Source organism: Marmota monax, unplaced genomic scaffold (assembly GCF_021218885.2).
Source record: "Marmota monax isolate L192 unplaced genomic scaffold, Marmota_monax_Labrador192_F-V1.1 WCK01_AAM20220418_F8-fsc00054, whole genome shotgun sequence".
NCBI classification, from domain to species: domain Eukaryota; kingdom Metazoa; phylum Chordata; class Mammalia; order Rodentia; family Sciuridae; genus Marmota; species Marmota monax.
In genome coordinates this window covers 9069651-9096796 of record NW_026692145.1, presented here as the reverse complement: position 1 = coordinate 9096796, position 27146 = coordinate 9069651, and the positions used below count along the sequence as shown (strand labels likewise).

Here is a 27146-nt window from a genome sequence, read left to right as displayed (position 1 = left end):
AGTGGCCCACAGGAGAGGAAAAGAAGCCTAAGTACTCTCTGAAACTGGGAACAGGAGTGAGAGAAGTTTTAAAGTTTTTCAGGGACCTCACAAATGGCTGTAATTCATATGGAAGGACCTGTTACATATATCCAGAAAAAAATGGTCACTGGACAGATATCTCATGATTTGAACCATACCTTTCAGCTATCATGCCTGGCTGAAAACTAGACACTTCTCAAATTTTCTGTACTGGATAAACTTCAGTGTACTAATTTTCTATTGCTGCTATAGTAAATTACCACAAATTTGATGGCATAAAGCAACACAGATTTATCTTAGAGTTCTGGAGGTCAGAAATCTGACATGGGTCTTGATAAGCCAAAATCAGGATGTCAGCAAGGTAGAATTCTTTCCCAGAGGCTCCAGGGGAAATCTGTGCTCTTGCCTTTTCAAACTTCTAAAAGCTACCCATACTCCTTGTCCTCTTCCTTCATCTTCAAAGGCAAAAATGTCAGTTCGAGTTCTTCTCATGTTGCCATCTCTCTGCTTCTCTCTTTTCTGTTTCCTCCTTCTACTTTAAGACCCTTGTGATTACATAGGTCCCACCTAGATAACCAGAATAATCTTCCTATCTTGAGGCCAGCTGATTAGTAACTTTAATTCCATATACCTCATTAATTAATCTTTTCCATGTAATACAACATATTCACAAGTACTCTGCCTACCATAACCAACAATACCTATAAATTTTTTGAGTGGGGGGCTATTTTAGATTATATATAACATTGCCCTACCAAGTAGGTTTTGATAGATGAATCTTTCTCATTTACCTTTTTTCCCAACTGTGCTACTGGAGATGGATCCTAGGGCCTCATGCATGCTAGGCAAACACTCCAGCACTGAGCTATGTCCCCAGCCCTAAATATTTCTCATTAGAAAAATAAATGCCATGAGCAAATGAATTCATATGGCTGCACACCTACAAGATTGATTATTTTATTTCTCTGTGTATAGGTCAATCCTCAACTTTCTACCATGAACTTTGGAGTGAGGACCATGTACCCTAATGGATTTTATTCCCCTACATCTAGTACAATGCCTGCCACCTTGTAGAGACAATGTCTGTCATAGTAATAAATGCACAAACACTGCTTCATCTGTAAAAGAACATTTGTCAAGCCATATTTGTAACTTAGTTCAGAACTGTGGAGATTTCATAAAATTAACCTAAGGCTTTAAAGGGGGGGAATCCCAACATACACTATATCAAAAATCCACTTAAAATAGATGTCAGAGGCATTTTTTATTATTTCCAAATTGGATCATCCATCAGTGGAATATGAAACAAAAGAAAAGGAACTGCTCCCTCAAACCACATGAATTCTTACTTATATTTCCTATTAAATCAGTAAGGTGAGAGTCACTTCCAAAATACTATGATTCATGAACTTCATTTACCACTCCCTCTTTTGGTTTGATCAGAATAGCCATCTTTATATAGTGCTAGAATTGTTGATATTTTATTGCATTGCCACATCTCATTATTATGTATTAAATGCTATTATTTATGGCCACTACTTAATCTGATGTGAGACAGAAAAAAAATTATTGAAAGCTTGGCACCTCAAGAATAGGCATTTTATAGGGATGAAGGACTGACTAGGAAGAGTCAATGGTCCTTCATCTGCCCCTCAGATCATTAACTCCAAGTGGTTATTTGCTCCCAGACACTGTCCTGTGCCCAGGTTGTTATTGCTGTGATATGTAGATGAAGGAGAATATATTTTAAATGCTTTAATGCAAATTCAATGCTCATGAAGGGTGCCAGATTGAAAGCACTGGAGTCTGAAGTCATCAGGTTATGCACTTGGCTAGTTCCAAGGCACAGAGAAATGCTTGACCTTGCAAGAGGGTAGAAAGAGTTTGCTGAACTTTAAGAGACTGTAAGTGGAGCAGCATGGAAGTATCTCCCAGTTAAGCATTTTTATCAAGGAAGAAAACTTGAAATGACTAGCTAAACTTAGACTTCAATCTATTTAGTATAATACCAGTACTGGCATATGAGGGGGTGGAAGAGTGGGTGGTAGTGGTGTTAGGATACACAATTGCTTTAAGTCAAAGAAAAATAAATGTCCTTTTACCAACTCAGAAAACCACTGAAATAAGCTGCAATCTTTAAAAGAACTAGTGCGTATGTTCCAATTTAATCTCCCATCTTGATTCCTGAGAAAAATCCTTAATTTTCTAAAAACTATAGAATATTTGAGCAGGAAGAAAATTAGAACTACCCAACCCAAAGATTTTAGTGTATATAGGAGAAAACTAAGGCTCAGAGAGGAGAAGTGTGCCAAGGGAGTAACATATTACAAATATAAGGCTGAGAGTAGAGCCCAGGCTTTCTGATTGACAGGCAAGAATTTTTCTACTATGCCATGTTGTCTCTAAAGAAGGAAAACTAGCTGCTGTCTGAACCTTTTAAATATTCAGTATTATTTATTTTTTATAAGTGTGCATTCTTGGGGCCTGTCAGGAATTTTCCCCTCCATTCTGTTCTATTTATTCACATTTGTTAAGATCTGTCACACATTTAAACTTTCTTAGTTTGAAAAATATCCTGCAGTTAGTATCAAGCAACAGAAAAACTCATAATTCCAAAATTAAGAAAACTATTTTCACAAAAGACTCAATATCTGAAAATCTTGGCTTCCTTCCTCCATAAATTTCTATGATCTTATTTTTTGTTTTGAAGTGATATGAATTATTATCCTCTTAAAAACCGAACCTCTGGAAGAATGACAAATAAAACTATGTATAGTAAAGTTAAAAGTGAGACACATATTTTAAATTCCCATTACAGACTAATTTGAATTGGAACTCAATTAATGAAATCCTTAATGAGATTTTTAAAATATTTATTTTTTAAATTAATATTTATTTCTTAGTTGTAGTTGGACACAATACCTTTATTTTATTAATTTATTTTTATGTGGTGCTGAGGATCGAACCCAGGGCCTCACATGTGCTAGGCAAGTGCTCTACTCCTAAGCCACAGCCCCAGCCCCACTCAATGAGATATTTTTAGAATATTTTTCAACAGGCAATGTAAAGTCTAAGAATTTTTATTTTTAAATCTACTTCCATATTTTGCACTTAAAGAAAGTATCAAGTGATGCCAAACAACCAACTTTCCACAAATTCAGATCATCCTTTGACTTTATTATAACTTAGAATGTGAATTCATATTTGATCAATGATGCATAGTACTGCCAAATGTAGGAACCAAATAGTGAAAAAATTCCCTCTTTACTACCAATTAAATATTGACAAATATTCTTAATAAGAATTAAAACCAAAGAGAGAGATTCCCCATCTTGCCATGTTTTCTTACATCTTACATCTGAGAGAAGTCTGACTATAGAAGAAAACACATTTCCAATATTCCAGTTGAATTCTATCTTCATTGGCACATTTACCAAGAGATAAGGCACAGCACCTTTTTCCTGATAGTTGCTTAATAAATATTTATTGGGCATATAAATGAATAGGTGAAAGAACAAAAGGATAAATAAATTAATGCAAAATCTGTGTCAATATCAATATTTTACTGTGACTTTCCTAAAAAATCAAAGACAGATATTTCCTTGGTAAATTTTCTGAGTAGAAACATTTGTTCCATTGATATGGAGAAATGTCATATTTATTTGTACTCAATGAAAACTACTAAATAGTTTTGCAAACATTCTCACTAGCCATTGTTATTCCTACACACTCTGAAGATGGTTCCATTAGTCAAGGAGTGTCCTGGTTTTAATATCTGTACATGAAAAAGGCACATAATTATTCAAACATATAGGACAGCCTGCATATTTGGTTTTGCAAAGATAATTATGGGGTATAGGCACAATCTTATCTATGACATGTACAAATAGATGGCAAGAAGTTTAAAACAATGCATTTCATTTACATAAAACTCAATAAATATAAGATAATACCAGTGAAATTATCTATTCTTTTCACATTATATAGCTATATGTTTAATTTCCAAAGTAAAGTTCAGTGCAGAATGCACATACCTTGATAGATCCAGAAGTTAAGGTAATCAAAAAGGAGACAGCTGAATAACGGTCACCCTTGTAGTTCCTGTAAACAAATTAAGCCAAATTATCCTTCAAACATATGTACAAACAAGTCCAGAGTAAACCTTATATTAAGGGAGGAGAGGAAATACATGTAGCATGGGCATGTGAGATGAGTGTATTGACTATACAAAAATTCCATTTTGTGATTCATAAGGGATGAAAAGTCAGCTTTTTAAAAAGTTCTGCTTGTAACTACAAACAATTATATTAACTATGCTGCTATTAAAGAATTTCCGTTTTTCTGCAGGTGAATGAAACCCAGGGCTTCAGGCATGCTAGGCAAGCACCTACCACTGAACCACATCCACATTCTCAAAGATTTCCTTATTTGTAGCACAGTATACCTTGAAGAGTGTGGAACTCTTGCCTGCTCCACATTCTCCCAACAAAACACTATCCAATATTCATTCAACATACTACTCATTTTGAGATGAAATGTCCATGATTTCAAGATGTTTATAGCAATGTAAAGTGCATACCAATTGTAATTTCTTACATTAATATTGTCCTTTAGGCTGGGGCTGTAGCTCAGTGGCAAAACCCTTGCTTAGCCTGAGGCACTGGGTTCTATCCTTAGCCCTCATAAAAATAAACAAATAAAATAAAGGCATACTGTCCCTCAACAACTACAAAATTTTTAAAATATATAGTCCTTTATAGTTTACAGAAAACAATCGTATACATTTCATTTATTTCTCAAAACAACTCTGTTATACAATTAAGAAACTGAGACCCAGAAATGTTAAATAACTTGCACAAAGTCACATATATGGTTGGTTGGCAGAGCCAGGATTAAAATTCATATCTTATCACTTTCGATTCATTCCTTTTTACAAAGGACCACATGACATCTCTTATTTGACAGTTTAAAAATGACTGTAAAATATGTCTTCCATGTGTCATACTGAAGCAGGAGTTGTGCTGTTATATAATGATTCCCACTAATCTACTCCACTTAAGAGATACACTTCTTCCTGTAGTTTCTATAGTGTCTATATGAAGTCACAGGGAATTTTAACATACAAACTTTAAAAAATCTTTCACCAATAATGTAAATTTGGTACAGTATTATGGAGGGCAACTTGTCAATAGGGACCAAACCTTTAAAATATGCACTTCCTTTGATCCAGTTATTTTGTATCCATACATTTATAAGGGAATCATCAGAGATGTAAACAAATGTGTGTAAGAATTTTTCATGATTTTTAATAATAACATTGGAAATTATCTAAATATCCAATAAATGAAAGTTGATTAAACAGATCAAGGAACAGCCACATGATTACTAACTAACCAACCCTTAAATATGACATGGGAACACTTAAGGGAACTTAATCGTCACTTCATATCATTTGTACCCATAGCTTTCATTTGCTGCTCCTAAATTATGCTTTGGAAGAGTTAATGGAGGGAGAGACTATATTTTTTTCCTTACATTTTTGGTTGTTTTTGTTTTCAATTCTGTCTCTCTCTACTCTTTACAAATGTGTGTGTGTGTATATATATATGTATATATATATATATATATATATATATATATATATATATATATATATATATATTTTAACATTTTATTGACATAAAGATGTTCACAAAATACTGATAAATGGAAAAGTACATTATAAAGTGTGTCCAGTGTAGAAAAATGTTATATATGTAAAGTATATAATTCTCTTTTATCTGTGTATCCATATTTTCTAACTTTTCTAAAATGAACATATATTACCCATATATAAAAAAAGTTACATGTTTTGGATTTTTCAAAACTCCATTTACAAAATGCAGTGTAGTGAATTAAAGCTAAAGAAAAAAGAAAAAGACAACTTTAAACTTTAACATTCCAATATTGTATGATTAACCTTGTGGCCCCAATTTATCAATCAAGTAATCCCCAAATCTATTATTTTTACATATGAAGAAAAATGCAGTAGTAAGAACAATTTAATTTTTCTACCAGCAAAATGAGGCAGAATAAGACATTTAAATGCAATTTTTCAAAAATGAAGGTCAATAACATTATTGTCACCTTTGACAATGATCACCAAGGTGACCTTATAATTATAATAGAGTATCATATTATTACTAATGATCTCCAGATCCAATGCACTATATATAAATCATTCATAATAGACTGAAGTGGTGCTCTTGATTAGTTGCAATCTAATTGCCCGATGTGCATTTTTCATCACTGTTAATGTTGCTCAGAAAAGACATAGTTCTGTTCAAGTGTTGATGTGGTTCCATAATTGTGCTAAGTTAGAATCTTTCAAGGCAAGAAATTTCAGAAAGTACTTACATCCAGACTACAAAAACATTTCTGGCTCTTGTGCTGCATATACCAGAGCAAGTCTGTAGAAATTGGCATCGTACCCATCAGGCTGATTCTGCAAGGAGGCTAGCAAAAAATGCTTTAAAAAATAAACTGCCCTATATGTAGCATTTTGCCTTGGTGAGATACACAGAGGTCTGAGAAGCAAAAATGCTTTAAAAAGATATAGCTGTTCTCTGCTTGATTCTCAATTGACTTCAACTCGGAGCCTTTAGGAGTGTATCACCCCATTTATGATTAGAAAAGGCCAGTTCACAAGTTGACCTATATCAGATACCCAGGTTACTTGCCATCACTTACCAGTTCACAATATGTACCACTTCTCTCACTTTTATCTCTCTATTACACTCAAGAGTTCATTTTTCCAAAAAAGGAACTGTCGACAGTCTTAATATAGCATGTGGACTAAACTACCCTTTAAGAAAAAATTTTTGACAGCACCATCATTGGACTTAACCAAATAATGCATTCCAGAGGCAAAAATAACTGAAGCCACAAATGTTAGAAATGTATCTCACAGAACTGACTAGGTTTTGCTAGATCCTGCAAGCAGAGTATTAAATCTAAATCTAGACAGCTCCTTAAGAGAGTATCTGGCCCAGGGCTAGGGATGTAGTTCAGTGGTACAGTGCTTGCTTAGCATACACTGAGGCCCTGGCTTTGATCCTCAGGACTGAAAAAAGAAAAATGAGAGATCATTTAGCCCAGCACCATTTAAACAGTGCCACTGCTGTTGCTTTAGTCCTATGTAGAGAATAATCTACTTCCTTCAAAAAGAAAGAAAGTTCTCCATCTCTTAAAATGATCTATCGGTCAAGGTTGACTATGGAGTTGAAATGCATAAATTGCAGGTGAGCAGAAGAAAGTCTAAATGTCTTTTTTAAGATGTTGATATGAAAATATATATATGTGTGAATATATATGCATACATATGTAAATATGTATATATGTGTACGAATAGCTCTCTTTCTCAAATGGATTTTAAAAGTATAATTTCTATTGGTTTAGGAAACAAATTTCTAACTTGTTTTTCAATAACTACTCAATTATATACTAATTATAACTTCTATATTAACACTCTCTATTTTTAGGGGACCTTGGGCTGCACATAGGTCACACATTATTTTGCAAATGAGTATATCTTTACATATTGCTTTACATATTGAAACCCCTAATGCTGTTTTTCTAATGGGACATTTACTCAAATACCTTGTAGAAAATAACTGTGTTAACAAGGAGGCAGTTTCCCCATTACAATGGTCAGTGCTCTTAAACAATTAATGCTGTAACACTGTATTGTCACTTTCTTCCTCAGGGCCTAAAGAACTTCTAGGTTTATATTATTTGCTGCAGCTTCTTTTCTTTCTGGCAATATGGGCATTTCTAATGATGAGACCTGCCAAAAGTTGTCAATGCTATTTTTCTTCTTTTCCATTAGAGGTGACTGTGGCTGAATAGCTAAGTAATCTATAGTCTAACTTCACTTAATTGTTTTTACTACATGACATGAAGAAATATAGTGAGTAATCACTTCTGTTTTACATGAGGCAAAATGCTAGTGCTTTCCACAGCAATCTGAAGAAGACTTAACATGCCTAATTTCCCTTGAACCTGCTGTCCAAACCTGACAGAATAAACTCAGCCTTCTTTGGTTCTCTAGTGAATGAAGACTAGATTGGATTGGTGAATCTCAATTATTTCCCTATCTGTGAACCTCTTCCAAAGCAAAGCAGCCAGAGAACAATGGTACAGTCAGAATTGGTGTATTCCTTTACCTCCAGTACATTTTCTCAAAGAAAATGGGTATATTCTTGTTATTTGTCACCAAATCCTCACTTCTCACGTGACAGTAATTATTTTTTGTTCTTTGTTTCCTCTTTTCTGCCTTGTAAATATACTCTGTATGAAAATGAAAGTTATATAATATTATTATGTAAAATCTAGAAAATACAGGAAGTATAAAGGAAATAAATCACCTACTATCCATCTTCCCCAGAGACCATTTCATTTTTAGCACTTTTGGGCATTTTCCAGTGTTCTTTTCTTTCTTACATATTGAGTAGATACAATTTTCTATCACCTTTATCATTTGATAGTATTGCATAAACATTTTCCTTTTTTCATAAAATATTTGTAAACATCATCTCTAATGGCCATAAAAAATCGCATTTTCTAAATAGAAATTCCCTTGTTGAACATTTTGCTTTTTCACTTTTTCTATGGTTACAAATAATGCTTGGTAAAAATCTTTGCAAATGAAGTTGCTTCTATGCTTCTTATTAGTTCTTCAGGACAAATTCCCAGGCAGAGAATCATTGGGTCAACTAATATGAGCATTTTTTCAGTATTTTCTTTTTTTTTAATTAGTTTCTTTTATTTATGTGTAACATTACTATTTATTTTGACGTAATTATAAAAGCCTGGAATATAATTTGCTCTTTCCAAATGCGGAGGCACATGCCTGTAATCCCAGCGACTCTGGAGGCTGAGGCAGGAGGATCCTGATTTCAAAGACAGCCTCAGCAAAAGTGAGGTACTAAGCAACTCAGTGAGACTCTGTCTAAATAAAATACAAAATAGGGCTGGGGATATGGTTCAGTGGTCGAGTGCCCCTGAGTTCAATCCCCAGTACATCCCTAAAATGATAATTTGCTCTCATTCCATCCCCAGTACTTCACCTTTCCCTCCTGTCCTCCTCTCTCCCCCTGTTCCTTTCCCTCTACTAGTATGTACATTTTTAAGGGTTTTACTGCAAACTACCAAAACTATACTGACATTTTATCATGTCTTTATCATTCATTCATTTATGCAACCAATATTTATTAATGACCTAGTATGTGTCAGGCACTATTCTAGGTGATATGGAAGTAGTGGTGAACAAAAGGTGCAAAAATTCCATACACTCATGGAGTGCATATGCTAGAAGAGGTGACAAATTGTAAATAAACAAAACCCGGTGTGATACCAGTTAGTAATAAGAAATATGAAGAAAATAAAAGCAGTAAATGAAGTAAGACTCATTTCACAGAGCAAGGTTTGAGGGGGAGAGTAAGACAAGAAGTCAAATAAATAGTGACCAAATCATGTATGGCAGTTGCCATGGAAAATATTTTTTTAAATTGCATTTTAAGTGTGATAAGAAACCATCTATTGGAGGACAAAGAACAGGCAAATCACATGATCTTAATTAAATTTTAAAATTACCCTGGTTACTGGTTTGGTGTACAGACTTAACAATGAGCGAGGAGAAAATGACTCAGATAAAGGATAGAGGTTGAAGGCAGAGTCAACAGAGTTAACCATTTGCCAATTGCTTCAATGTCTGTTAAAAAAGGAGAATCACAAATGACTCCAAGGTTTGGAACTTGAACAATTACACTAAGCATTATCTTATCCCCCCAAATCCTTATATTTACTGTTTCTAACTTGTATATGTATATGCATTTTATTGTAGTGAGAACATTTAATGTATCTACCCTCTTAACAAAATTTTTTTTAAGATTTCATGGATTTATTTATTTATTTATTATTTATTTATTTATTTCATATATGACAATAGTGGAATGCATTACATTTATAATTATCCATTCACAGCACCATTTTTCATAACTCTGTTTATAAAGTATGTTCATGCCAAATTATGCCATCATACATGATCTCTCTTATGTTTTTGCATTACAATTCTTAATACACCTTTATACCACCATTTATCATATCTCTGTTTGTATATAAGGTATGTTGACACCAAATTCACATCTTCATACATGTATTTTGTATAATGATGACTGTCTCCTTACACTTTCCTACCTATTCCCCTTCTCCTTCCCTTTCCCTCTCACCCCTATTCCCTATCTAGAGGTAATTTTCCTCCCATGCTCTCCCTCCCTATCCCACTTTGAGTCACTCCCCTCATATCAGAGAAAATGTTCAGCATTTGCTTTTGGGATTGGCTAACTTCACTTAGCATAATCTTCTCTAATGCCATCCATTTCCCTGCAAATTCCATGATCTTGTTATTCTTTTTTACTGCTGAGTAATATTCCATTGATTAAATGCCACATTTTTTTTTATCCATTCATCCACTGAAGGACATCTAGGTTGGTTCCATAGTTTAGCTATTGTGAATTGTGCTGCTATAAACATTGATGTAGCTGTGTCCCTGTAGTATGCTGTTTTTAGGTCCTTTGGGTATAGTCTGAGAAGAGGAATAGCTGGGTCAAATGGTGGTTCCATTACCAGCTTTCTAAGGAATCTCCACACTGCTTTCCAAATTGGCTGCACTAATTTGCAGTCCCACCAGCAATGTATGAGTGTGCCTTTTCACCGCATCCTCACCAACACTTGTTGTTTGTCTTCATAATAGCTGCCATTCTGACTGGCATGAGTGTACTATATGGTATCATTATCTATAGGCATGATGTACAGCAGATCTCAAGAATTTCTTTACCTTGCATAATTGAAACTTTAGGCACATTGAGTAGCATTTATTTTGATTACTGAAGACTGCACATTTTTCACATTTATTGGCCATTTTTATTTCTTCTCTTGAGAATTATCTTTTCATGTCTTTTCCCAGATGGCACGTTTAAGATCCTTTCCTTTCTTAGCTTCTATTTCATTATTTTCTTGATTGCCTCCTACATCTCTTTTTTTATTATAACTTCTTCTTTTTAAGGCTCATCTTATTTCGCTAACCTCTAAGTGCAGTGTTTTTCAAAATTTTATCTTTGCTTCTCTTCTCATTCTCTATATACTCCCTAGATGAGCTCACCTACCTATTCCTACAATTTCAACTATTACATTGACTGATGACACCTAAACCTTTACCTCCAGACCTGACCTTCAGATATATAATCTCCATCTGTCACAATCCATCTCCATCTTGATGTCTAGGTGGTGTCTTACATTTTAAAACTCCAAACCTGACCTCATTATCCTCACCAAAACTGGCCTTTTCTTTTGTGTTCTCTGTATCGCATAATAAGCCTCAGTACCACACTTTCTTCCCATTAACTCCCTAAATATAATCAATTTCCAGGTCTCATTGATTTTACCCTTAGAATGGTTTTCAAATTTGTCCCTTTCTCCCCATTGTCACTGTTACTGCCATGGTCTGTACCATCATAATTTTCACAGTTGCAATGTAGTCTCTTCATTGGTCTCACTACTTCTACTCTTATTCCACTTCAACCTATCCTCCTTACTGGTATTACCTTTCTAAAACTCAAAGTTGGTCACCCCTCCCTCACTTTAAAGCCTCTCATCTAATTCAGTAGACTCTACTACAATATAGAACATTACATTATTTTGGATAAACATCAGGAAATCCACCAATTTCTGGGATAACTCTTCATACAGGATAATACCCATTCACTCATTAAACAAGTACAAAATAAACATCTTCAATATGTGAGGCACCTAGAAGGAAATAAACAGTATCCCTGACCTCTCTTCCCCATACCTGGATAGGAAATAAAAATGGTACTCTTGTCCTGGATAACTATTCTCTATTGTTTGTGCATATCCTTGTGCCCTTTTACAATATTTATGTGAAGTAGAATGTGATACTTCTTATTCTGACTAAAAAAATCCTACTACTGATTAAGAATGAATTCAAATAACCTATCCTTTACAAAACTAAATAAGCCTTAGAGTTTTCCCAGCACTCTATTTCTCTATGAGGGCATTTTTTACATGATCAGAACACACTTCTGTGTCTGTCTTCCTCACTAAATGTAAGTCTTTTGAATGTCTTTGAATTGCCAGGTGAACAGAGGAATTAATAAAAGTTTGTTAAATGAGTGAATGAATGAATAGAAGAATTATCAGATGAAAATTTTTCTTCATAAAGATTGTTCTATGATGGAAATCAGTTTGGAGATTCCTCAAAAGACTAGGAATGGAACCCCCATATGACCCAGCTTTTCCACTCGTTAGTATTTATCCAAAAGAACTAAAATCAGCACACTATAGTGATATATGCATACCAATGTTTATAGCAGTGAAATTCTCAATAGTCAAGCTATGGAACCAGCCTAGGTGCCCTTCAACAGATAAAAGGATAAAGAAAATGTGGCATATATACAAAATGGAGTTTTAGTCAGCCATAAAGAAGAATGAAATTATGTCTGAAATAAGTTGGTCAAATATTTTCTCTCATGTGTGAATAGAGACAGAAGAAAAAGGAATAAAATAAGAGATATCGTGAATATAGAAGAGAGTGACCAACAGAGTACAGTAAGACGATAAAGAAGAAAGAAGAGGGGAGGGCATGAGGAAATACTGGGTAGTGAAATCTACCAAATTATTCTGTGTTCATGTATGAACATATTACAAAAAATCCAGCTTTTATATATTATTATAATGCCCTATACTAGTAGTAGTAGTAGTAGTACTAGTAGTAGTAGTAGTAGTAACAATGATAGAAAGAAGATCAGTAGAGTAGAATAAGCAGATCTGGAGAAGGAGGAAGGGAGAAAAAGAAAGACACTGAGAATATGATTGATGAAATTATGTTATTTGCATGTATAAATATGGCATAATGAATCCCATTATTGCATATAATTATAATGTACCAATAAGAAATAAATATAAAAAATAAAATAAAAAGTCTATTCTATGATGTATGACCAATTCTGTGTAATACTAGTGTTCAATAAAAGAAGAGGTCAGTATGTGTGACCTCAAGAGCTTTTGTGAATAATACTTGAGACTTTAAGACTCATTGTCCCAAAGCTCTGTGTAAATGTTGAATATATTTTTCTGTCTTAATAATAATAAGGTAGCACCAACTATTTTGCTAAATGTATGGTACCAGTGTTCTCTCACTATGTCTATTGCTCTTTTACACATTTTCATAAACAGGTTTTATTAAATGTTTTACAGAAATATATTGTTAAAATTTCCTGTCTTCTGTGTTAAATTAACCGTTAAAATATTTCCCTTGCACTGAATTCTAATTGTTTACATTAAAATTACCTCACTTTCACAAGTTGTCCAATGTTTCATCTAGGCAATATTTCAAATACAGGGAAAACAAAACAATGAAAAAAAAGTAGCACCCTTGTGTTAACACTTCATGGTTTACAAACCAAAAATAAATGGTGGCACACCTAAGTGTTGGAGTTTTATTAGACTAAACATGAAAGATAAATCACAAACGTACTAATAACATATGAACAAATGCACAGAGTAAAACTGAAACAAAGAGTGCCAACCCAGGGCCAGGCACAGTGGCACATGCCTTTAACCCCAGCGGCTCAGTATGCTGAGGCAGGAGGATCCAGAGTTCAAAGCCACCTCAGCAAAAGCAAGGCACTAAACAACTCACTGAGATCCTGTTTCTAAGTGAACTACAAAATAGGGCTGGGATGTAGCTCAGTGATCGTGTACCCCTGAGTTCAATCCCCAGTACCCCCCCCCCCCAAAAAAAAACCCAAACACCAACTCAGGAAATTGCTGTGTAATTTAATTTTAGCACCTACCCAAGTTAATTGAAAGAATGCATGAGTCAAAGACAATATAAATAATTATATCTCACATTATACCTTATAATTCTCTAGGAGATACATAAAGAATTGGTCAAAATCAGAAAAATAATAAAAAGAGAAATCAATACCAATACTTTAGTGAGTATCCTAGAGCTCATAAATTTGTATGCCACCATAACCCTTGGAAATAGCAGAGAGAAGGAGAAGAAGAAAGAGAAAAGCAGGAGAAGGAAAGGAAGAGGGAGAAAGGGAGCATGAAGAGGACAGAGGGAGGGAGGGAAGAAGGGGAGTAATTTTACTGATATCTCGAAAAACAAAAGTCTTCTCAAGACTAAGTCATAAGTATTGATTGCCCAATCAACTGCACAGCCTCCTCACTTAGAGGTCAGTAGATCTCATTACAGAAATTAATACTATCTTCCCAGAATTTCTTTATTTGACTTGCTTAGCAATTCTGCCAATGCTTTCCTACATTGCTTAAAACTTTAAACATATAATGAGTCACATTCACAGAAACATTTGTTTGAAGCATAGAGTAAGCAAACAGGTGATGTACTTATATGTTTCTGTACATATGCTTGTGAAATCCATATCAGAATACACATATACATTTAATAAATATTCCTTTAGAAAAAATTCCATACAGTTAGGTGCAGTGGTGCACACCTATAATCCTAGCAACTCAGGGGGCTGAGACAGGAAGATCAAAAGTTCAAGGCCAGTCTCAGCAATTTAGCAAGGCCCTAGCCACTTAGTGAGACCCTGTCTCAAAACAAAATAAAAATAAAAATAAAAAGGGCTGGGGATTGAGCTCAGTGGTTACACACCCCAGGTTTAATCCCTGGCACCAAAAAACAAAACAAAATTTAAAAATAAAAGAAAAACTTCCATTCACACACAGAAACATAAACACATTTTGGCCTAGTTAATAGAGCAGGAGATCACACATCAATATCACTTGAACACCTTCAATTAAATAGAACAGCTTTGAAAAAGAAAATCATTAATGTTAAAGGCTGGGGAGGGGGGGCATAATGCAGAGAGTATAAATTCAAAATGTTGATCAGAAACATTTTGTTGATAGAATTTGAGTTAGCTAGGAACAGAGCCAAAATTTTTGGTTTAGAAGTCTTCCAGCAACTGCGTGGTTGTAGTGTATTTATACTCCTCTATATTTAAACACAGGTGGTAATCAGCAAGATTGAGACACCTTTAATAAAGCATCATCATAGGTGCAAAGGATGTGTAGCATAAGATGAGTTCATTATCAATAACTTTACTGAATTAATCATCTCTTAGGACATTTGATTTTAAATGTACCTGAAAAAAATCTGAATTATTGAGATAGGCCATCTGCAGTAACTCTTTTCTAATTTCTCTGAACAACTGAAGAGTTTTCTTAAAATGTGTGTATGCATCTGGGACACAGGGATTGTGGTATCTAATAAACAAATTGTCCATCTAATCTGGCACCTTCTCTTTGACAGGTGTCTAAACCAGATAGAGGTATTAGAGGTAATATACACACTTAGAATCCACCAATTATGCAAAACCATGCAACTGGGAAATTTTCTCTTTGACCTTAGATGGTAATCAGATTTCCCATGAAGTATGAAAACTGATAGCCATGTACTTTTATTTTGGCTGCTTTACAAACCCTTATTCATATAAGCAGCTAAAAACATTACATTGATTCCAAACAAATGAGAGTGGATTTTCTTTAGTACAACCACATTGAAATTCTACCAAGAGTTACAAATTATAGATAGATAGATAGATAGATAGATATACACAGATAGGTAGATATTAGAATCAACATGAGAAATATTTGTAAAACATTTCAGATAAACAAAACAACAATCAAAAACTAAAGATAGTAATTTCAGAAGGGAAACTGAAGCTATTACTCCATAAAAAAAACTGGGCATTTGGGTGAAAAACAACTTAATGGTCAGATATGTGGAACCTTTCAGATGATTGAATTTTTTCATTGTGCATCCAAATGCCAAGCATTTGCTGAATAGATCACATGAAATCAAGAAGATACAGATATTGAGAAATACACATTTTAATGATAGTGATTGGTTTTATTGTTTTAATCAGATATTTTTGTATCACGCAGATGTAGCTCAGGTAACAAAATAAACCAGTGAATAAAATACATGCAATTCAACATCCAGTAACTAGATAACAATACTCCTAGTATTCCCTAATTGTGAAAGTGTAAACTATTATTTTCTTAGACCTTTAAATAACTTCTTGATTGTATTCAATCTATCATTAATAATTCTATCTGAGATATTTGTATTTTGAATTTATATGCCCTTTAAAACAGAAAAGACCTTTTGCACTTTATGTAAACACACACAAGACACACACACACACACACACTTATTTTCATTACCAAAATCTTTTGGGAATTGCTTTTTCTAGACATAATAAATTCGTTTGCAGCTATAATTCACAGGGAAAAAATGATTTCTCAGGACCTATAGCTGGTATTGCAAAAGATTTAACACGGGTTGCAATGCATCTCCTATTAGGGATTGTGATTCCAAAATCCAATTTCATAAGTTGTAATCAGCTGCAAAAGTGGTACAACAAAATATGAGAAACATTAAAAGGCAATTTCCTCATTGTTGACTACTTATCAACTGACAACTTAGTTGATTAAAATTAAAACAATCAGTATGCTTTATGGTGATGGGTAAAGTGACTGTATAACAGATTTCAAATAAATGTATTGAAATCCATGTAATCTCTAACAAAAAAAAGGTGGAGAGTAGATATTTTCACAAAACTGTTTTTCTATTTGAAAGAAAAAAAATAACCTACCTACTGGAAAATTCATGCATATTTTATATTTATTTTTACTGTTATCACTAACTAGGGTTCTTCAAAATATACAAAAATCACAATTTAAAAGAATGTAGTTTTTCAATGTAATAGCTATTAGGAAACTCTTTTAGAGCTGTGAATGTCCTATTAGAAGGAAAACACTGTAGAATACATAAATACCAATAAGAATGCACAAATCAAACCTTTATTTCTGTGACTATTTTTAAAGAACTGCTTGAGCAGGGACAAAGAAGATAGCAGAAAGATCTTCAGGAAAATGACTGATTTTTGTTCTGCTTAATCATTTATTTCTAGCAAATTCAATTCCCCAGCCTTTTACAGTTACTTTCAGGGACCAACAGGCTGGCATGAAATTCAATTAACAAGCAGGTTCCCATCCTGAATTAGTGAATCCCAGCTGTCTGTCCCATCTAGTTTCCATGGCAGTAGAAGAATTGGTGGAAAATGAGGCACAGGAAATTGTAAGAAGCCAATATATCAAACCCTTTGAGTTGATTTCTTTAAACTGATGAATCAGTGTGGGAGGGGCAGGAGAGGATAGAAGTGAAGTTAAAATTTTTGTTTGTTTGTTGAAAAGGCCAGTGTGTTGCTGTTTTTGTAACTGTTGAGGAATGCAAGCAACATCTTCATATATGTTTAACAGAAGGCTAAGATTCACAATGACATTTGATTCATTATGTATTTTATAGTAATCCAAGCATGTTTAAGATACTTTACATGTATTTTAAACTTTTATTTTACTTTTTGACATAGATATTAAGGATCATCAGCCTGTGCAGTAAAATATTCTATCAATCAACCAAATATTTATTTGTGTCATCCCAAACACCTGGATGGTTGATGGGACTTTGCACTCACAAATTTAGGTGTCACCCAGATATAGTCTAGGAGTCATAAGTATCAGGAAAAAAAAAACAAAAAAACCTTGGCACAGACCTACCACAAACAGATAGGAAGACTCGGAGTAGGAGCTTCACAGGGATGATCCACTAACATGAAAAAAGATTTTAAACACATTTTCATGTGTTGATTTGCCAACTAACTTCTCCACTCTTACAGTTAGAGTAGGGCGGGGGTGGAGATCCCAATATTTCAGAATCATTACATCACATTAAAAACATCATCCAAGTTTCACCATATGCTATTGTTTACCTAAAGCAGAGGCTTGGACAGGAAGTACAATTCAGAATATTTTTTTTAAAAGTTGTAAATTATCCAAGGTTATACTTTCAGGTCTAGAGATGAGTCCTGAAATTACATAAGAATTTAATAGCCTACATTTATTAGTCTCTAAGTTACTATTTTTTGGAATCTTTATCAACTGTAAAAATATTTACCATCTCCAATTAAAACTAGTTTGCTTAAATTACATAGAGAAATGTTAGCAGAGCAATTATATGAATATTATTTTACGACAATTTTTAGTTTATGCCATCATACTCCAGTTTATACAGCCCTATTTTTCACGAGTACCAAATGTAAGCAATATCGTTGGTCTTACTAAATTGTACCACAGCATGTCTAGCAAACTACAAATTCTCTATACATTATATAAATGTCATAACAGAATGCCAATACTGAAGAAAGATGCCTATGGTTGAGCCATCAAGGTTGTTAAGAATAATCAAAAGCTGTGTGAAGCCTGTTATAGCATTCACCTGCTCAAATCTAAGCATGGTTCTAGCTGGTTCTATTTGATATTTACTTTCCTCTGTTCTAACAAAAATCAATGGAAAACTGAAAGGAATAGAAATAATATGTGAAGTCAGGATAAATACCTTAATTATATTATATAAATAGTGCATAATTTTTAAATTATGTTTTAAAAAGTAAATTTTACCTTTTAAAGGAAGGAAAAAATAATAATGATCACCAGTCAATATAGTGATATAATCTAATACTCAGAATCTGCACAAGATTTAAAGCAACTATTGAATATGTGAACAATATTTAAATTTGATTCCTTTTATTTTCATAATCAGGAGCTATATTTCCAGTTATGCTGTTAATCAGAATTGCTAAATTCTGTATCTTATGATATTTTTCATCATTTCATTTGCCTGCAGTTGTTCTAGGAATTCAGTTCAAACCTTTTTCCAAAAGGTAAATGATGGGAAGCTCTTTTGAAGTATGCACGGATTATTACTTTTGAGATTAAAGTTGACAGCAATTTAAAAATACATATATAATCTAAATAAAATTATCCTACATGTTTTATACCTGATGCACAGCATTTACATGAAATAACTTCTGTGTGTATGTCTGTTGGAGTGTGTGTGTGTGTGTGTGTGTGTAAATGTGAGGAGGGAAACAAATATTACCAGTATAAGAATATTTGTTTTCATTTAAAATTAATAATTGAGTGAGGTATTCAAAGTGCTGATCTTCTTCTGACCCAAGGTCATTCACAAGTAAATAAATAAATGCATAAACAACAATAAATTAATGTGTTTGGGAAACCTTAAGAAATTCATTAATCACAATATATACAAATCATTTGATAACAATACTTAAATTTGAAACTGATGGACTTCAAGCAAACATCACATGAATGCTAAATGCCTATCTCTAACATCAAATATAAAAAAATGTTGTTATGTTAATAAACACTAAAATTTCTTACCACTTTCAAGTTTTTAAGACTGTCTTGAAAATAAATTTCAACTAAGCCTTCTGCTTTTAGAAGTAACATCAAATAATATTTTGCAGTTTGATAATTTAAAATGATATTGTACAGCATAAACTTGAATGCTAGACTGTTCTGTTTCAGCAAGAATCTTTGTATTAAAGTCCTCAGAAAAGTACAATGCTTATGAGGGAAACTGATCATGTCAGTGTTATTTATACTTATGATAGCTGAATTGAAACACTTAGATTTTTTATGGTATTCAAATTTAAAATTAGACCTTTGAATGAAATGATGGTTCCATTTAATATAGTTTTCCTTTATAATCATCAATATGTTTGAATATTTGGCATCTCACTTAATCATTCTTACAACACAATGATTCTACAAAGAAATCTTTTCTTCTTCTTCACTGTATATTTTGTCAATGACATGACGAATCCTAATTCCTAATTGGGATATAGACCTAATGATAAATTCTACCTCATGTATTCAAAAATTATTTATTGTTTTTCTACTATGTGTTTGGCATTGTTTTAGGGGCTGGGATTTATTACTTCTATGATGAAAATGTTAAACATTTCTTCATGGAGTTGTCTTCCAGAAACACCTGTTTTTCAAAAACATTCTGGTGGACAACCTGAAAACTTTCAAATAACATTTAGAGCATAGATTCATTTTAGAAATAACCTGAACCCCCTTTCAAATGCATATTGTGACTTCATTTTCTTATCATCAAAAGTTTCCAACATTATTTTAGCACACCTGAAAGCTTTCACCCTTAAAAAAAATAACTTTGAAATACAAAATTATTTAACATCACAAAAAAGTCTTTGAAGTTGACAAAACTGGGATTTTTGCCTTTCCAATTATTTACTTTAAGGGTCATATTACGCCTTATGAAAATTCATTTTTCCTCACATTGCAGATAGGAAGAACAAGGGGTGGGGGTGAGCCAGCAAGCAAATGCTGGATAATCGTGGAGCAGAAGTCAAAGCTGTGGATCATCTTTTCATTAAAAAAAATAAATTAAAAGCTATTCTCTCTTAGGTTGTACTCTTCCTCAGCAGCATTAGAGTACTCTCTGCTCTAGATTGGAAGACTTTGGACTAGAAAGGTGGACCAGAATATTTCAGCAAAAAGATATAATAAAGCAGACATTTGCAATGTCTTCCTCACACAGGCTGAGTAGCAATTGATTCTCAGAGTACAGTGTACCTGGCTTTTTAATTATAATCATAGAATAGCAGTCTAAAATTCAAGGAAGCTGTCTATGATCCTTACTTACCACAAACGCGATCAATTAAATGCTAATCTAACAGTACCTATTACAGTCCACTGGGGTATTTCGTTTCCTTTTGGTTTGTAAAACCGAATGGCATCTAATTTTCCACCTATGGCACAGGGAACTTCTCTTTGTATTTCTTGGGGCCACCTTAAATACAACTCTAGATTAGCATCCAAGGAAAAAACGGTAAAGTTCAAGGTGTCTCCTGACCAGTTGTTTCATATCGAAGATGAAGAGTTTCCTACCCATATTAGCATATTGCCAGTAGCAGTGATGCAGATCTGCTAAACCCGAAGCTGTGGACCGCGAATACGAGCTGCAAACCAGCCCCTGCCCCCGCCCCTACTCTCCCAGTGGCGAAATAGACGTTGAGAAGACATCTACTAGTGGAGTGAGATAGTCTGTCTCTGCAATTGTAAACAACCGACTGCACTGGGTTCACTGAAATGTTTAAATACACTCTTGTCTGCAAACACATCCACTCACCAAGTAGCACTAACAGTCTCCCTTTCTCCACCTCTAGGCAAAGCATCCTAAAACTGAATTGGCAATCTGCCCGTTGTGGAGTGGAAGAAAGTGAAGTTACATTTTCCCCAGGCATGCCTAGCGGGTGCTTGGCTCTCGGCAGATGTGCTGGCCGCTGCTGATCCCAGGGACCACATCTCGAGATGCGAAAACACACGAGCCCGCGCAGTTGGGCGCGTGGTTAAAGCAAACACCGACGGCTCCTGGAGCACCGACTGCCCTGTAATGACCGTTTCTTTTAACAAAAATTGGAGTACAGGGAGGATGCTACGGGTGGGGCCCTCGACGGCTTAGGTCGAAGGGTCCTGGAGTTTCCCTTGGAACATGAGCTCCCTGTGTGAGGTTCGAATAGAAATTCAGAAGCAAACAGGTACTCAAGTGCGTCCTAGCCCCCAGGTATCTTCTCTTGGGGAGATGACAGAGCCGAACCTGAGTGGTTCAACCCCGGGTGGACATTCCAAGTGGGACGGATGCCGGAAGAGTGGTGTCCCCTTATTTCTTTTCAAATCGAGCCCCTCACCCCCACCCCTAGCATCCAAATCCACTTGTTAGAGCGCCTGGTCTGCGCGAGAGCCTAAGCGAGGAGCCCCCTTCTCCAAAGTGGAGGAGTTGGTTGGTAAAAGTGCCGCCTGAGAAGCTCAGCAAACCCTTGGAGGGCAGTGTCCCTAGGGCCTGCTGGAAGCTTGAACTGCGAACAAGGCCACCTCCCCCGAGTGGTCCAGAGCCCTGGGCTGGTGGAAATCACAAGAAGAAGGTTGCGGAGGCTGTGTTACCTCGGGCAGGAGTCCCAGAGCAGGCGCAACCCGCCGCTCACAGCTGGGAGCTGGCGTCCGCCGCTGCAGCCTTGGGGCGAAGTTCTCCCTGAGTCCTCGGGGTGGAAGATGGGGGATGGTGGGCGGGAGCGAGAGGGAAGGAGGTAGGAGCCAGAAGAAACGCACCTACCTAGTCCAAGTGCAAGTTTCGGTGGTGTCCTCAGGTGCGGTCCGCCCGCCCCCTCGCCAGGTGCTCAGCTCCGCTGGGTGCTCCTAGTGTCCAGGACTTCAGGTGTCTCGGCTGGTTCCTACGGGAAGCGACTGTAAATCCACATTACTGTTCGAGCTGCCGCTCTGGCCCCCGCATCGCTCTCTTTTGGCTGGCGGCGGCGGTGTTGATAGCCGGCGGCCGCCTGAGGCAGGAACCGAACCTGGCTACTACCGCGCCAGCGGATGACCGCTGCCAGTAGAGTGCTTGCGCCTAGGTCTTATGTGTGCAAGAGATAGTGTGTATACGTGTATGTATGAAAGAGTGTGTGCGTGTGTGTGTAAGCAAAAAGCGTGAGCTCAGCCTCCGGGGCACTCGGAGGTGAACTCCGGGCTGAGCCGGAGCTCGCCGCGCTCCCGGGTGCGGGGCGTCTGCACGGCTAATGGCTGTGCTGATGTTGCCGTGGCCGCCGCCGCCGCGCTCTAAGGCTGGTCGCGGTGGTGCAAAAAATGTTTCTCCGCTACTCGAGACCAAAAAACCTGCCCTGTCTACTGAGCATGCCCGGTTTGACAGCTCCACAGCTGAGGTTTTTTTTTTTTTTTTCCTTTTTCCCCAAGACTCCAGGTTTTAGCCGCAGCTGAGAAGGGGGGGGAGGAGCAGGAGGAGGAGGTGGGGGGCTGAAGGAGCAGGTAGCCGGCAGAAGAGAAGTCGAGATGAGAAAGATCAGAGTGTTAGAGGGAGGAGAGAGGGAAGGAGAAAGCTGGGTATGGGAATAGAAGGAAATGAAGAACAACAAAATTTAGATTTGGAACCACGGTGGATAGGTTCCTGACCAGACGGCTGGCTTGGTCAGCTTTTATCGTTATTTTCTCTTGAGGGTGAGATGGGATGAGGGATTTTGGAGGAGTATTTCTCAATCCACTATCAATCTGGGACAGTGTTTCCTAGTCATGACATACACAAACACACGCGTGCGTACACACACAACACACACACACGACAGCGATCACTGCTTTGATGTGTAAAATCCTCAGGACTGAGAAAGAATGGGAAGTCTTGTCAGTGTAACTTCGGGGTTGGGGGGAAAGAGGAGAGAAACTGTTTGTGTTCCTCTTCTTTTTCCCGTATTCCCTGCTTTCCAGAAAAGCTAAGCTCGCGAATGCAGTGCAGAAGCTACCCACAAGCTCTCGTGCATCGGAGGGCGAGAGAGCACCACCGACTGCCTCCCGCTAACAGTATGACCCCAGCGCGCCAAGGCCAGCCGCATGCAGCCTGCTGGTGGTATGTCAGGTTAGTATCGACAAAGTCCCCATGGAGGGGGGTGGGGGAGGATAGCAGCTCTCCGGATTCTTCCCAGCCTGGCCGCCCAGGTCTTTGGGTTCCCCAAACAGCTCTGCCCCTCACCCACTCGGGCACGAGGGCACGTACCCCAGAGAACCCAGTGCATGGCCCAAAGCCCTGGATCCCTCCCTTCCCACTGTCCTCAGCTTCCTCGAAAAAGCGGAGAAGTGGAATCTGCACACCCAGAAACTCGCTTCAGGAGCCTTAGAAGTCCGACTGGGCATGCTCGGAACTTGGGGGCGCCTCGCATTGAGGCACTTTCCAGCCCCTAACATCTGCATGACTGGGCCAGATGTGACTGAAGTAGGAGGCGTTGGCGCCCGCTTCTTGGAGCAGGCTCCTGTTCCGGGAAGGGTGGTGGCGACGCCCACAGCAGCCTTCTTCCCGGCTTCCTAGCGAGAGCTAGACCGTGGGAGATACCAAGTGCCGAGCCAGGGGAGACAGACCAACTGAAAAAAAAAAAAAAAAATCAAGAGTCCTGCGGACTCCCAAGCCGCTTACTCCCCAGCGCCACCCCAGCCATAGCCAGGTAGGGGGCGCGCAGAGCAGTGATAGATCCCTGCTTGTGTTCGTAGGGACCGCTAACCTCTTAGTAAAGAAATAATAGCGCGAAGCATCGAACCTTCTTTGGGCGAAGGACGTTTGCTGATGCTTTTCTTGAGTAAAGAAAGAAGGGCGTGTATGAATGTGTATGTGTGCACGCGCGTTTTTAATTTTCCTCCGCAAAATCACAGAAAGGAGAGCATGAAGCTATTGCCCAGTTGAGAGCCCGCCAGGGGTTGCAATAAAGCGCGTTTGGAACAGTGGCTGGCGCTAATTACCGGGAAGAGTTGCTTTCGGCGAGCACCAAAGCTTCCAGCTGTTCCCCGCTCCCTGGGTGGCATCAGCTGCTGGAGGAAGAAGGCTTCCGGGCTGGATTGGTCTCTGCGCTCCTGAACCGCGGGACTGGGTTCGGTTTCCCAAAGAGAGGTAGTGTAGGGTGACGCCAGGGGGAGATCTTGGAACCCGGTGTTCCCATCTTCCCGGCTTTTGAAACAGGTATTTGCAGAGAAGGAGCATTGTCAGCCCATCACACGACTAAGGGGAGGAAATACATGGAACTGAACACTCGGGGGCGGGGGGGGGGGAGAATCAGAGAATCAAGAGCACGTTTATTCCCACCGTCCTTTTTCCAACACTGCCTTTAGCTTCAGGCGGGAATCATTCGGATCCCTGAGGCCTAACACCACCACCCCCAACCCCGTCCCGCCCCACCGCCCTGCCAACAAAGAAACAAAAGATGACAACCAGACTCTGTATGGGGCGTAGCAACTGCTTCCTCCGTGGTCTCCCTGTTGGGCTGTTGAAAAAGCAGTGGGGGAAAGGATGGCTATAAAGCACATCTTGTCTCCAGTATGTAAATGAACCTTCCTAAAACCCACTACCCTCCTTCAAAATAAAAACAAGATCTTTATATAATAAATGTCCATACTTTTATAAATCCTAAAAAAAAGAAAGATTTCATATTAAGAACTGCCCAAACCCTAAACTGTGGAGGGAAAAGACTTTCAGGTTTCCTCCTCTATCCCCACCTCAAAGTTCTAGAAGGAGGTTAAAAAAAAAAAAAATCTGGCCAGTCCCTTCTTCAACTGGAGATATTCTAAGGAAATTCTGTAACCATTACTTCAGGAAAGGGTTTCCTACTAAGGAAAAGGAAGTTCTGGCAGAATGGGACATAGACAACCCATGACAGCAATGGAAATGTAATACAGGATTTTAAACTATGATCATTTCACCTTCATTCTCTTTGTTACTCTTTTTGAAGACATTGGGGAAATGGACAGTTAATACCTGGGATTTCATGAAAGGAGACTCTGCTTCTTTCCTGGCAATTCAGCAATCTATTTTTTTAATAGATATTTTTTAGTTGTAGATGGACACAATACCTTTTATTTATTTATTTTTATGTGGTGCTGGGGATCGAACCCAGTACCTCACACATGCTAGGCAAGTGCTCTACCACTGAGCTACAACCCCAGCCCCAGCAATCTGTTTTATCATTAAAAAAAAAAATCCCCTACTGTCTCTTGATATTTTCTCTCACATTCTTTCTTTCATTTTACTTACTGGTCTCCCTTAAGTTTCTTCAAAACATTGTTTTCTGTTCCAATTCTAAAATACAGAAAGCTGTGTCACATTCTCCTTTTCCTAAGAATGGATTTTCTGTTTCTAGTGATCCATATCCTGCTATTGTAGCTGGATTTCCTAAAGCATTTATTCAACTTTAGAGATGTCCCAGACACATTTCAGCAACAGAAAATTACAGAATTTCAAGTAGTTTGTTCATGGGATCAAGAATTTCCATTTCAAATATGGATATCATGAAGAAGCACACTAAATTGCTAGTTTGGGAATGGCCAATGCAAAGGGCAATGTAACTAATTGTAATGGAGTATGCAATCTCTATATGACAGCCACCCAGTTGCCTATTTTATATTATTTAAATAATGTGCTAGGAATTCACAAGAGATATGTCTTTTTGTTAACAAAGACATACATACACTTGTATTATATACTTTTATATGTCTAATCCCAGAAAAATGTAATTACATACATTTAAATCAGCAAACGTGGAATACCTACTGTATTCCAGGAAGTGTGCCAGCACTGGGAATAGGCAAAGAAACTAAGAGATGTTCAAGGATTTGTGAACAGTTCACTTATCAAAAATATATATTGAGAAATTATTACCATGTGCCTAGAACAATTCAGTCTTAGAGAACAATATTTAGATCTTCTGGCTTTGGGTTTTTTTTTTTAAATGTATTTGTTTAATCACATAGGTTGCATTCTGTGAGAAGAATGCATAATGGAAATATCACTTATTTCAATCTTGTTTCTAAGTACCCTCATAAGTAAGAGTGTAAGTACAATAATATTAGAAGACTAAAGTCAATAACAATTACATAAAAAAAATCAATGTGTACCATCTGAAATGAAGTTTTGTTTGGTTGCTTGACTAATGGAAAGATGTTTTCAAAGGCATACTTTCGATATGTACTTGTTGTGGCAAGCCATTATTTCCTATTGCAATTGGTAATACCATCCAGAAATCATCTACCAGAGATTATGAATGGTTCTGGCACTTTAAATTTTGGCTACAATGATTAGAAGCAGGAAAGGTGGCTTAATGATTTTCTATCCAAACAGCTTCTTCATAAACAGGTCTCTAAAACTGCATTCACCAGCTTGCTGCTAGGAAGTGCCCATATCCCGCCACTGTGCCCCACTGGGGAAAGCAGCCACTTTGGAGGAAGCTCACTTGGATGGGAACAGTTGGTGGCCAGTATTTTGCATCCATCTGTTCACAATAGAATCAGATGACTTATTTTTTATACATCCAAGTAAGGCTCAGGAGAACAACTGACAAACCAATTAAAGTCTTCTCTTTACCTATTCCTATTTAGTATCCAAATAGACCCTGTGGAGCCTCTTCTGTGGCTAAACTACCAAGGAAAAGCAAAATGCTTTTTGTTCTAATTTTGGGCTTTAGCAAGTCATTTTGTATTCCATATAGCAAACCCTGCTTAAAGAAGTAAGTGTACACTCATATAGTATATCCTTCACT

At 36.9% G+C, this 27146-nt stretch overlaps 1 protein-coding gene across 3 annotated transcripts in view; it reads right to left on the bottom strand.

Annotated features, from left to right (window-relative positions):
- The window catches only part of Tenm1 (teneurin transmembrane protein 1), an 815224-nt gene extending 792511 nt beyond the window's left edge, over nucleotides 1–22713 (bottom strand). For all 3 annotated transcript variants that reach the window (XM_058571492.1, XM_046468616.2, XM_046468598.2), the window contains exons 1-2: nucleotides 22181–22713; nucleotides 4056–4122 (exon numbers count right to left, since the gene is read on the bottom strand). The gene's annotated coding sequence lies outside the window, so the exon portion shown is untranslated. The remainder of the gene's footprint in view (nucleotides 1–4055; nucleotides 4123–22180) is intronic.
- Nucleotides 22714–27146: the final 4433 nt, after the last annotated feature.